Raw genomic sequence first — 11,884 nt, 5'->3', positions numbered from 1 at the left:
TATACCATTACCTTCCTCTGATAGAGTGCTGTTGCCCATACAACCTTATGGCTGGGTGAATCAGATGATACCCAGCTCATGAGGAGAAGCTCAGCTCATGTGGTCATCCAACATATCATGTTTAGCTATTAGCCTCTACCAAGGCCTCGTGGCAGGGAAAAAGTTATTTTTCAAGAGAAAAGTAGTGATGCCCAGAATGAAACAGATTTGTGTCAAAATCTTACAGGCTGGTGCTGTGGTTATCTTCTCAGTGCCTGTAAAACACTCCACACAGTGTCTACTTTTCCGTATGCTTTCTAAGTATCACTGGACTTGGTGGATAATAAGACTTGAGTGCACATGACATGAGCTACACCTGAATCTGCTTCAGATACTTCTAATGCTCATCCCTACTTGAAATTAGCCTCACAGGTGACTCCATACATGGGTCCAAGTAGCACAACCAAATGTGGCATATGCGACTTCCCCCAATATAAAAAAGCTGACCAAGCATTTCCCCCCATTTTCCATTGTAGTGGTCTAAGGAGCAGCCACAAGCCAGAAGATTCACTGAAATGGCAGGTCCTTGCATTTAGGGGCGCTCACCTCCCACCTTCTAGTTCACGTATCATCTCACTAAGGCCTCTAAGATACCTGATCCTTCATAAACATGAGACCGATGTATCATAATGTCATCAGTGAAGTGACCCAGTGTGATGTTGTGTGACTGCTGGGACGATCAAGATCTCTACAGAATAAATGTGGTAGAGAGCAGGAGTCTGAGGCAAGGGTACAAAAGTATATCATTATCCCCAACAAGTGAAAGCAAACCATTTCAGGAACAGAGGAAAGGGTAGGTCAGTAACTGCAAAGCAAATGCAAAGAGTGATGCTGATTTGCTCAAGGAAAGACACTATATCTGGGGCATTGCCTGGAATTTCAGTTAGCAGCTCATTAGATTTACAGTAGGCTTCATTCATTCTTTTTAAAAATTTTATTTTATTGGTACATTTTAGGTATACAATATAATGACATTCATCATTGGAAATTTGCACCTTTACATAATCTCTCTTGGTTGTTATTTTTCCCCCTTCCCCTGCCCTCCCTTCACCCCCTCCATCCTTCCCTATTTACAAAGACTTTGTTTCCATTTTTTCATTTTCTCATATTAATTCCATTCCCTTCTTTAACTTCCTCTACCCCTCATTCATTCTCTAAGATTCATTCTGGGAACAACTACTTTTCTGTTGAAAAATACGGGCCATGCTGGTGAGTTCAGCCGGAGACGTGATGGACACCTATGATTTCACCACCTGCAGTTCTTTCAAGTCTTTGATGGCAGCATTAATTTTGCAATCTCCTCAAAGATAAAGAATTGCTCCTAATTTACTCTCTTGGTAGAAATAGAAGTTTTAGGGCCTTCCATTTCGCCCTTCCTACAATAATGGCTATCGCTCATGGGTTAGAAAGCAAAAGTGAGGATTCATCAATTGTCAATTATGTCCATTTCAATTACACCTTCACAATCAAGGAAATAACCCCTGGGTGAATCTTCAGACCAGCCTGCCCCAATATGGGCCTTCTTTGCGCTAAAATTCTTCTATCTTCTCTGAACATAGCAAGATCTTACCTTGGCTTGGGGCCACATTGGTATTTTGGGTCCCCGTGGAATCAACATCAGTTCAAAGCCAGTACCTAGTAATCTCCAAAAGGCCTGGGCATTTCTTTTTCCCAATGCACAATGCTCCTAGAAAATCAACTCTGGTCCTTCTGGAGGAGGCTCAGAGGAAGAGTTACGATGTGCACTTGTGTAGTAATGCAGGGTTCTCCCTCAAGGGGACCTGACCTTCTTCAAAGAGCCGTGTGTCTATGGATTTATGTCTGGAAAATGGGTAAGAGGCTCTAACTCTTCTCCAGGGCTATTCAACTCAGGCTTTCAGCCATCAGACTTAGGATTTCCTGTTATATAGATTGTTACATAGACCAGGCATCCCTTTAGTAAGCTGCCCGTATGTTTAGTTAAGAGTGACATGATGAATGGCTATACACTGGGAAATATCTCTGCAAACAAAACACTCTGATTTCTAGTTTGACCCTCTTGCCCTTTATGGTAGACTCCATTCATCAGCAGTTAGGTGCTGCCACTTGGCCTTTGCAACTTTAGAATTCCATTATTCCATTTGAAATCAGGAAGGCATTTCACTGGTGATACCTTCCCTAGTCATATTTGGCCTGCGGATACATTTTTTTATTACCTTCATGAAGGAAATTTTCCTTCATGGATCATCTTGTGAAATGTGTTTGGGAGGTGACTGTGCAGGTGCCTTAGTTACTTTTTTCATTGCTGAGACAAAATTCTTGACACCCAAAGTTAAAGGAGGAAAGGTTTATTTGGCTCTCCATTTGTAGAAGTTTCAAGGGCCAGGGATTTAACTCAGTGGTGCCGCTGCCTCACAAGTGCAAGGTCCTGACTTCTATCCCTGGTACCGAAACAAAAAACAAAACAAACAAACAATAAACAGAATAATGTTGAGGTTTCAGTCCATTATCAGCTGGCTCCAAGGCAAGGTAGCATGGCAGAGGGGGAGGGCAGAGGAGAAACAGTCCATGGCATGGTAGGCAAAAGGCAGCAAGCTTGCCTCTCTGACCCTTTATATTTCATCCAGACTACAAGCCTATTGATTGGTGATATCAAGCTCTAGAATGGGGCTTCCATTATCCACACTCTTAATCCCAGAGTTACACATTCACACATCGTAAATTCAGCCACCTCCAAAAAGCCACACCTATGAGCACATAAGGCTTTGGGGGACATCTGGACACAAGCCATAACACCAGGTCACATGTGAAACATTGGTTCAGCATTTTTAACTCCCTAAACCTTTGGAGTCTCCTCCATTATGTCAGGAAAATTCTGGCATTTTAACCTCATTAAACAGATGGCACCATCAAATCCAAATTTTAGTCAACCAATCAAGAAAGCCAATGGAACTACCTCTAAAAGTATATTAAATCTGGACTTTCTGGTAAATGCATCAATGTCATAAATTCGGCTAAAACTAGTGTTATATTCTTCCTACGTTAGATGCACAGGGTCTGTTGATATATGTTGGCAAAGCCTTGAACTCCCTTAGTGTGTAGGATATTTCCTCTTGGATCATAGTGTATACCTGACCTCTGGAGCATGCTGAGCCTTGACCTTATGATAGTAGTGATTCATCTTCATGGCTACACTTGCCTTGCATGAGATGCTTCCATAATGGAGCCAAATTTTCTGAAGATAGACTTAGTACTGTCAAAATGGCATTTCCTCCCAAAATAACTTTAACAAAATCTAAGTCAAAATACAGTGGTACTCTTTTGAGTTTGATTTGAAAATTATTCTGTTAATTCTAAAAAGTAAATAATTGCTTCCTTTTCCCTCCCCTCTTCATCTTCTTTCCTAAAAAAACACAGACCTAAAAGCCTTTAGTTGGGGCCAGGCAAATTAGGTCTCTAGGATGGGGCAGGAGAAGGGATGAAGGAACTGAAGCAAGATGAGGGGAGCCACTCATGGTACAAGCCATGAGAGCTGAGGACATCAACGAAGAGGAGTGACCCAATGCAAGATGGGAGATCCCAGGCTGGGTAGGGGGAGCCCTTGCAGGGGTGTAGCCTGTTACCTGATTGTGGAGCTGGTAAGGTGAAAAGGCAGCCAGCCTTTGCAGAGATGCAGTGTCTCTGTAGAGAACCAGGGGCTCACGGGGAGTTCTGGGCATGGAAAGGGGGAAGATTGGAATGAAATATGATTGGCTAAAATATGAATTTATGGGTTTTAATATTGATATAGAAATAAATGCAGTTGTATGTGAATTTGTATGTAAATTTGCATCTTTGTCTATCCCATAAGTTTTAGTAGTTTTGAGTTTTAATAAATTTAGAAGTATATGCTTACAGAGAGAGATGGAGGTGGCAGGAAGGAGAGAAAGAGAAAGAGAGGAGAGAGAGGGAGAGAGAGAGGGGGAATTTTGATTAAAATCCCCCAGCAAACAACTAGCAACAGAAGGGAATTTCCTCACCCGATACAGAGACGTATGATGACTATGTTGCTAACATTACACTGAATAGGAAGCACTGAGCTCTTTCCCCTAAGATCAGGAAAAAGACAGGGATGTCCACCCTTACCACTTCTGTTCCACATAGTACATACTGGAAGTTCCAGCTGGTACCCAGACTGAAACCAAAAATGTGAAAACCTACTTGCAGGTGACACCATCATCTCTCTAGAATATTCAAGTGAGTCTACGAAATAATGCTACTAGAACTAGTAAGCAAGTTTAATAAGGAACAGAATACAAAATCAACACAAAAAATCATTTGTACTATATATACTAATAACAAACCATTGGAAAATGAAATTTGAAAAATAATACCACCGACAATGACATCAAAATATATTAATTATTCAGGAATAAATCTGATAAATATGTGAAGGACTCATTGAAAACTACTACATGTCACTGAGAGAAATTAAAGAAGACTTTGGATAATAGAGATATACTTTTTTTTAGGTCAGGATACTCAGTTTTAAGGTATCAGTGCTCACCAAACTGCTCTACAAATTCAACGCAATCTCAATAAAAATCTCAGTGGAATTTTGGTAGAAATTGATAAACATATTCAAAATTTTATACAGAATGCAAGAAGCTTATAATACCCAAACAACATAGATAACAACTTAGAAAAGAGAACAAAATTAGATGGATAACATTACCTGATTTCAAGACTTATTATGAAGCTATAATAAGCAGTGAGGTATGGTGTGGAACAAACACAGACACATAAGGCAACAGAACAGAATGAAAGCCAGAAATAAACCCATATGTATGGAAAGATGATTTTCTATAGAGCTGCAGAGGTAATTCATTGGGAAAAGGATGATCCTTTAAAGAAATGAGGCCAGAACAACTGTGAAAAATAATTACAATGTGTAACTTGATTCCTATACAAAAAATCAAGTCAAAATATCACATCAAAAAGTATACAACTTCTAGAAGAAAACCTTCCCTAACTTGAATTTGGATTTCAGAAATATTTAAAACTACTCTTCAAAAGATATTTTTAAGAAATGAAATGCAAAGCCATACACTGGAAGAAAATATTTGCAAAGCATCTATCTGATAAAGGATGCATTTCCAAAGAACTCTCAAAACTCTGATGAGAAAGCAGCCCAATATAAAAAGTAGACAAAAGATTTGAACAGACATTTCACCAAAGAAGACGTAGAAAGGGCAAATACGCACATGAAAAGACACTCAATGTCAAAAGTTATTAGGAAGACACAGATTTAAACCACAATGAGGTCCCTCTAAACATTTACTAGAATGGGAAGAAATTAAAGAGAATGAAGACCCTATGAAGTGTGGAGGAGAGTGGAGGAGCCGGGGCTATCATTCACTGCTGGTCAGGAACCTAACGGGGCAATCACTCTGGAAACCAATATGACAGTCGCAGAAAAAGTTAAACTGATGATCAAGCCATTCCACCCTTAGGTATTTACTCAGGAGAAAGCATATTTCACAAAGGAAATTGTGTATGAATGTCCATAATTTAATGGGTAATAGCCAAAAACTGACAATAGCCCCAAAGTCCATCCACAAATAAATGGATAAGCAGACTTATCCTATGCAATGAAATAATACTCAGCAATAAAAAGCAATGAGCTGGTAATGCAAACCAAAACACAGATGTTGCTTGATACTAGTTTTCAACTTCCATGTCCTTGATTGATTTCTTTGATATTGGACTTGCAATTTTTCTGTAAGTTTGAGAATATTTCAAAATCAGAAAGAGAAAGAAAACTAATAAATTAATGAATTAAAGTAAGTAGTGTTTGAAAGATGATTAGTAGGTATAATTTGTCTTTTCAGATATTAAAAAAGTAGACTGTAGAACTATAATGCTTGAAATAGTGTGCGATTATGTAAAAATCTATCAGGAAGGCAAAACAGATCTTGATTTGTAAGAATTTAATATAGTATAAAGTAAATTGAAATTGCCAACTTTTGGGGAGTGGTATATAAATTGTGGTACATTCACATATTTGAATAGCATATCACACTTTAAACATTCTGAATGGCAGGCATGTTACATATGTCAGTGAGGCGTATATGATCTATGGAGGCTGGCTGGGCTTCGGGGGTCCGGGCAATGTCACATGCCTGACCTTGGTGGTAGTTACATGGCTATTCATTTTCAAAAATATATTTTATGCATTTTCCTGATATAGTTGAAATACATAAATGTAAGGACATAAAAGATTTTATCATTGTGATTATATTCTAAAGATTGAGCTGTCAAGTAGATAAAGTTCTATTGCCTTTCTATGCATATGAGGAAGTAAGTTCCAAAAGGATTAAATCACTGCTCTCCAGGAGCAGATACAAAATGTGTGTCCATCCACGCTCTCGTCTTGGCAAGGTCTTGGGTCCTCAGTCATTCGTGATTTAAGAGCTAACAACCATCAGAACAGTTACCATGGTTGTGTGTCCATGCTGGGCATTTACACATTATGCAACAGCCCTGTAAAAGTGATTCTTTTACGTGTCTTACAATTCAATGCACAGCTGATAAAGAATGACACTGCTGTTCTGATCCAATTCAATTCATTCATTAATGAGATCAAACTCAGGAGCAGCTCTGTGCCAGGCACTGGGAAGATATTGGAGATATACAGACATGTGGGACACTATTCTTACCCCCCTGGAGTTTAGAATCCTGATGAACTCCAGACCAAGAACATTCCATCTCTGTCTGTTGCTATTCTTCCGGAGAGGAACCTATCTGCTGTTGTCTAAACAGGATCCCAAATCAAATACTTCTGCCAGTAGCAAGCAAGTTATCTCCCCCAGATTTCCCTCCCTGGAAAGTGAATAATGAATAAACAACCCCTCAGCAGCTATGAGCAGAGTTATCCTACTGAAGTCCAGAACTTTCTGTATATCTGTCAGCTATTTTAATATCACATATTAAGGAATGGACCCAGAAAGCCCAAACAGAGTTGAAGAACTCAAAAATAGATATTCTTCCTATTATAGTAGAACACATTTTCTAGTCCTGAAGGGCCTCTTTTGAAGGCTCCCAAAGTGCAATGTAAATATGAACTCTTTTTTCCTCTTGGTACCCTTGGGAAGCAGGAAGCCAGCATTACTTCATAGATAAAGAAGCTGGAGTTCCCAGAGGTCGAATGCCTTGCTGGGGAGCACATAACTACAGGAGTTGGGGATGCTGGGAATGGGTTTAAGGTTAGGACCCCCTGCCTGGTGTCCCCTGGCTCCCAAATGGGGCCTCCTTCCTAAGAGGTAATGTGTGTTAAACCTCTGCTGGAGTCTTTTTCTATAAAAGGAATGTTATAGGAATGATGCATTTCTTCCCTTGCACAATAATGCAATGTACACTTTCTGGAGGTGGTTGAACATGTGTGACATTGTCTGTAACAGTACCAGGTTCATCCAACTGGGGGGCTAGGATGACGCTAATATGACCCTTCTAGTGCTGAGTCCATGATAATTCTATTCTGTTGGGCAAGGAAAGAACAAGGGGACACATCACCCTTCATTAGGGGCTCTCAGCACTTCAGTGAGACAGTATGGTTGTGTCCTCACTCCTAGCTGTGAGAAAGACACTGCCAAAGCCATTTTCACAACTGGTAACATGGAGACAAGGAGATGAGTTGATTTTTCAAGGAAGGAAGTTGAAGTTCTAAGAATCCTTGATTTAATTTTAAGTCCAGCAAACCAAATTCCTAACATCTTCTTGTTCAAATTTTTAGAAACCAAATGGAAGTGGTAGGCATGGGTTGAGCATTTTGACACTCTATTCATCATTCAACGTTTATGCTTCGACAAATAACTTTCAGGGTTTGCCATTCATCTACTACATGCTGGGCATTATTCTAAGCACCAGGGATGCAGCAATGGGTAAGAAGAGATGACATACAGTGGTTCAGTGGTACGATGGAGCAGGTAGGGAGAACAAAACCAGGCTTTGAAGACAACTATGTCCTGGGAAAGAATGGCTTGAAAATCTTTTTGTTCAACACCTTCATTTAAATGCCCTCATAATGAGCTAGGCATGGTGGTGCACAACTGTAATCTCAGCTACTTGGGAGGCTGAGGCAGGAGGATAATAAGATTCAGCCCAGCTGGGGTAATTTATGGAGAGCTGTCAAATAAAAAGAGCTTGGGTTATATAGCTCAGGGCTAGAGGGCTTGCCTAGCATGTGTGAGGCCCTAGATTCGATTCCCAGCATCGAAAAACACAAACACCAAAGCAAGACAAAATGTCTGCAGAACAGACAAGGCTGAGTCTCTGAGAAGCCCCTTCATGAATTAGAGCTTAATAAACCCTCAAACTGGGAACAAGGTAGGTCTCACTGAGCTTGAAATGAAAACTAAAACAAGCCAAAGTGTGAAAGCCTGAACAGAAGCAGCGTGCACGGTTATCCTCAAGCTGCTCCGGGCGTCCCTGAGATCTTGCCAGCGAGGGTCTCTTTCCCACCGGAAGCGGGGCCTCTTGGGGATGTGCAGAAGGAGCTGTCACGGAGGAGAGAGTGAGGTTTTCAGAAGCGAAGAGCCTTCCTGCTGGGGGTCAGACCACAGCCGGGCCGCTCCACAGACCGGAAGTACACAAAGGCTGCACACCAGGCCAGCCTCCAGCGCTGACACACAGCCTCGCATCCCAGAGTATCAGGATCTGCTCAGGAAACGAGCAAAGCTGGCCAAACAGCAAACATGGGAAAGTTTATAAAACTCCCAGCACTGCACGCTTTTAATTTGCTGGTACAGTGTTTCTGCCAGCTGCCCAGAAAACTTAAGGAGATTCTGTTTAAAGTTCATTGGAGAAACAATTTCTCATTCCAGGGCAACCATCTCACGGGATTTTCAGCTTGTGAGACTGGTAATGAGCTGCTGAGGAATGAAGAGAAAGCGGGGAAGAAGCTCCGTGTTCTCGTGTTTACTTAAGAATAATGCATTAAAGGGTTGATGAAGACTGCCCTGGAACAGAAATACAACTAAAAGTGCTGATATCAGCCTGTTTTGGCATCAGAAAAAAAATTCCAACTGGCTTATTCGTAATGAAGCCTCAAGCCCTCACGATCAGGCCGGTTTTGCCTGAGTAACTTTTCACTTGTATTCTGCGCGCATTAGCCTTTCTGTCTGTGCTCTCATTGCAAAGGCATAACTCGATCAGTATTCCAGCAATTTCTGCCCCTAAGTGGAAGTAAGTACTTTGTAGGAGAGTATCTACTTTTCCCAAATTTCACATTACTGATTTTGTTCTATTTTAAAATATCGTAACTTGTACTGGCGATCCCACTCTACGCATTATGGCTTTAAAAAATATGTTTTCCAAACCTGCATTAATAATATGAAGACTGGATACAATGTCTGGCCCTGAACAGGCACGCGAATATTTGTTGAATGGCTCAATAAATGAATACTTCCTGTAACTATAAATTAGCCTTTGGAGGTTTAGCACTAAATTATTTATTTAATTTAAATGTTCTCTATCATGTACTTCATTTATGTGTTCAAACTCAAAATGTATCCTTGGAAGGGTAGATTACTGCCACATAGCTGTAAGTGTTCTCATTATTCACAAAAATTTGCTGAAATAACTAAGCTTAACATTCACCAATACAAATAGAAATGTTACCAATACAAGTAGAAGCTGAACCAGGAGGATCATAAGTTTGAGTCCCGCCTGGGAAATTTAGTGACTTAGTGAGACCCTGCCTCAAAATAAAAAATTTAAAAAGGGCTGGGGATGTGTCTCAGCATTAGGGCTCTGAGTTCAATCCTCAGCATCACACACACACACACACACACACACACACACACACACACACACAAATGCGTGCACGTGCATTAGAAATGCTTCTGGAAAAATCTTTAAAATTAACCAATTCAAAGTGCCGACATTCCCTCTCCACCTTTTTACTCTTACTGGTCACAGCTTAATCTTACTCTGAGCCCCTGCTCTTCACTCCATAGCTTCTCTGTGCACTTCAGTCCTCTCTTGAAGACGACTCCCTCCGAGTTTTAGGTCCCATCTTTGGGCAGAGTTGGCTTCAAAACACCTAGCAGCTTTTTCCAGCAGTAGCTCCGAGAGAGGTCAGGTGAGTGGTCGCTCCTGCAGCCTGCTTCTCTTAGCAGTTCTGCCCAGATGTGGGTTCCTGAGCTCAGTTCTCTTTCCCTCTTTGCACAGGGCAGAACGAAGAGGAAAATGCGGAGCAATCTGTCCTCAGAGTGCAACACCTACCTCCTTTCTCTTGTGGCTTCCCTACCTCCTGTCATCTAGTGGCTGGGCTCTCTCCCATAAATGGGTATTGTGGAGGGACGGCGTGATTGTCAGCCATGCTACGCCCACTTGAATGGGTTGCGAAATGCCCAGCACATCAGTAGTGCTCAGCTCTGGGTGGGTCTGTGGATGACTGACATGTAGGGTGGCAAACTGGCAGGGGGTTACCCACCTGTGATGTGGATGGCACAAACCAAAGGGCTTGTGGCGTGGACAGAATAAGAAGGGAGATGCGCCCATGCTGGTGGGAGTGTAGACTGGTGCAAGCACTGTGGAAATCAGTATGGAGATACCTCAAAGAACTAGGACTGGAAGTCCCATTTGACCTCGCTATTCCACTGCTGGGGATCTTCCCCAAAGAATTCAAAGAATCATACCACAGTGATATATGTGCACCCATGTTCATAGCAGCGCAGCTTGTAATAGCTAAAACTTGGAAACAGCCCAAATGCCCATCAACTGGAGACTGGATCAAGAAAATGTGGTTTTTTTATAAAATGGAGTACTACTCAGCCATCAAAAATGAGAAATTAGAGACATTTATAGCTAAGTGGATGCACATTGAGGTGATACTCTTAAGTGAAATAAATAGGATACAGATGTGTAAATATCAAATAGTTTCTCTGGTGTGAGAAACTGAAAGTGTAAATAAGGACTAAATGTATAATAGGTAATGTGAAATAGGAAGAAAAGGGGCAAAGGGGAAGGAAGTGGGAGGGCTAGGGGAAAGGATAGAAGGGAATGGGATTAATATGAGAAAATGAAAAAATGGAAACAAAGTCTTTGTAAATAGGGAGGGGTGGAGGGGTTGAAGGGAGGGCAGGGGGAAAAAATAAGAACCAAGACAGTATGTAAAGGCGTAAATTTCAATGATGAATGTTATTGTATTATAACATTATATTATTATTATAACATTATATAACATTATATTATTATTAACATTATATTGTACACCTAAAATGTACCAATAAAATAAAAATGAAAAAAAATAAGAAGGGAGAGAAGGAGAAAGTGTCCCCATTTTGCAGAGCTCCAGCCTTCCTGGGCAGGTTGGTCATCTGCTGCCATTGCCTCAGACATGGTCTCCAGCTCCTCCAAGCTACACAGACTCAACCCAGTGCCCATCCGGGAGCTTCCAGGCCTCCAACCTTAGACTGGTGCCGCAGCCTTATCGCTTGCTCTGCGGCTTCCATCTCGCTGGCCGAACAGCTATGGATTCCCTGCCTCTAAGCCTGAGGTGGCCATCAACAAACTCTCCCTCCTCCTCTGATCCTGGGAGCCTGTCTACGTACATTGTCCACTGATTCTGTTCCTCCAGCAAAGCCTAAATAACACGGGTGGGATTCTTCAGTCCCTTGTTCCTGCTCTTCCGTCTACTACTTGCCTTCCCCTCCTCCCACAAGAGATGAACAATGACTAGTTCCACTGACACTCACTGGGTCTCATCCACCAGTGAGCAGGCTCAGGTTGGGACCTTCAAGGATCACTCAGCCATCCCTTCCCAGCCTCCTCTTACAGACCATGCTGAAGCCGTCTCCTCGGAGGAGTCTGTGTCCTTCACCTC

General features: G+C 41.5%; 1 long non-coding RNA gene across 1 annotated transcript in view; it reads right to left on the bottom strand.

Annotated features, from left to right (window-relative positions):
• Positions 1 to 943: 943 nt before the first annotated feature.
• Positions 944 to 11,884, bottom strand: part of LOC110345226 (uncharacterized) — a 103,722-nt gene continuing 92,781 nt past the window's right edge. Inside the window, exon 4 of the long non-coding RNA XR_015449465.1 lies at positions 944 to 2,459. This is a non-coding gene — a long non-coding RNA (uncharacterized LOC110345226). The remainder of the gene's footprint in view (positions 2,460 to 11,884) is intronic.

The sequence above is a fragment of the Heterocephalus glaber genome, unplaced genomic scaffold, assembly GCF_053883595.1.
Source record: "Heterocephalus glaber isolate CG9 unplaced genomic scaffold, H.glaber_assembly_v1.0 deba00000738, whole genome shotgun sequence".
Taxonomy (NCBI): domain Eukaryota; kingdom Metazoa; phylum Chordata; class Mammalia; order Rodentia; family Bathyergidae; genus Heterocephalus; species Heterocephalus glaber.
Note: the sequence above shows the minus strand (reverse complement) of the source record. Positions and strands in the feature narration are given on the sequence as shown.